This window comes from Sciurus vulgaris (assembly GCF_902686455.1).
Source record: "Sciurus vulgaris genome assembly, chromosome: X".
NCBI classification, from domain to species: Eukaryota; Metazoa; Chordata; class Mammalia; order Rodentia; family Sciuridae; genus Sciurus; species Sciurus vulgaris.
This window is the reverse complement of record NC_136471.1, coordinates 40,265,854-40,267,417: the sequence shown is the minus strand read 5'-3', so window position 1 is coordinate 40,267,417 and position 1,564 is coordinate 40,265,854.

The following is a 1,564-nucleotide window of genomic DNA, read 5'->3' as shown; positions in this document are numbered from 1 at the left end:
ACCACTGAGCCACAACCACGGCCCAGGATGGATGTTCTTAATCAATAAAGGAGACAATTGCTGTCAATAGCACACCCATACCCATTCTTTGAAACTCCTGTGAGACCTCTGATGGATAGACCCCATTTGTATGTGTGAAAACAAAACAGACTAAACTTGGCTTGCCAAAGAAAGAAAGAGGAAGATGAAAGAAAGAAAGAAAGAAAGAAAGAAAGAAAGAAAGAAAGAAAGAAAGAAAGAAAGAAAGGAAGGAAGGGAAGGAGGGAGGAAAGAAGGAAAGGAAAGGAAAGGAAAGGAAAAGAAAGGAAAGGAAAGGAAAGGAAAGGAAGAAAGAAAGAAGAAAGAAAGAGAGAAAGAAAGAGAGAGAAAGAATGGAAGGAAGGAAGGGAGGGTAGAAAGAAGGAAAGGAAAGAAAGAAAGAAAGAAAGAAAGAAAGAAAGAAAGAAAGAAAGAAAGAAAGAAAGAAAGAAAGAAAGAAAGAAAGAAAGAAAGAAAGGAAGGAAGGAAGGATGGATGGGAGGAAGGAAAGGAGGGAGGAAAGAAGGAAAGGAAAGGAAAGGAAAGGAAAGGAAGAAAGAAAGAAGAAAGAGAGAAAGAAAGAGAGAGAAAGAATGGGAGGAAGGAAAGGAGGGAAGAAAGAAGGAAAGGAAAGAAAGAAAGAAAGAAAGAAAGAAAGAAAGAAAGAAAGAAAGAAAGAAAGAAAGAAAGAAAGGAAGGAAGGAAGGAAGGAAGGAAGGAAGGAAGGAAGGAAGGAAGGAAGGAAGGAAGGAAGGAAGGAAGGAAGGAAGGAGAGTGGGAGGGAGGGAGGGAAGGAAGGAAGGAAGGAAGGAAAGAGATGGAAAGAAAAGGAAAAGGAAAAGGAAAGAAAGAAAAAGAAAAGGTGGCACCGTGTTTTAGCTTTATTATAATATCAGAGTGCCATCTGGTGACCATATAGAATGATTACATTATCTGTATGGTATATTTCATTCCTAACAAAAATATACAATATCTAAATCCCTAATGTGTCCTGGACTAGCATTTCAGGGAAATAATGATGCCTGTTTTTGAGAACTGTTTTGTTGTGCCTCTCCCTTGGAGACCCTTGCCCTAGCTAATCATCTTTTCATGTCAAGAGGCATGGCTCAAGGAAAAATGCGAGCAACATCCTGCATAACCTACCCTAGAATGGGCAGATGGCAGATTGAGCATGTAAGAAAATGACTGAAGTCTCCATATCCCCTTGGCTATTATGGAGATGCTGAAAGAGAGGAGTTGGAATTTTCTCTTGTTAGCAGATCTTCTCTTGGCCAAGAGTCCAATTCCAGAAAGATTACAAAACAGAGAAACTGCAAGTACCACCCAAGAGTCCGTAAATATAGACTAAAAGCAGGCCCCTCTCTGTTCTCCCAACCATACCACCTCCTAGACAAAGGACTGCATCAGAGTAGAGCCAAGGTCTCTGAATCCAGCAGTCTTGTACCTGGGCTCAAGTTTCATGAAGTACCCTCACCTCCAAGTCCCAACAGATGACCACTCTTGCCATCTCTCTGGTGCCGTGAATTCATGTCAAGACTGCTCTGTT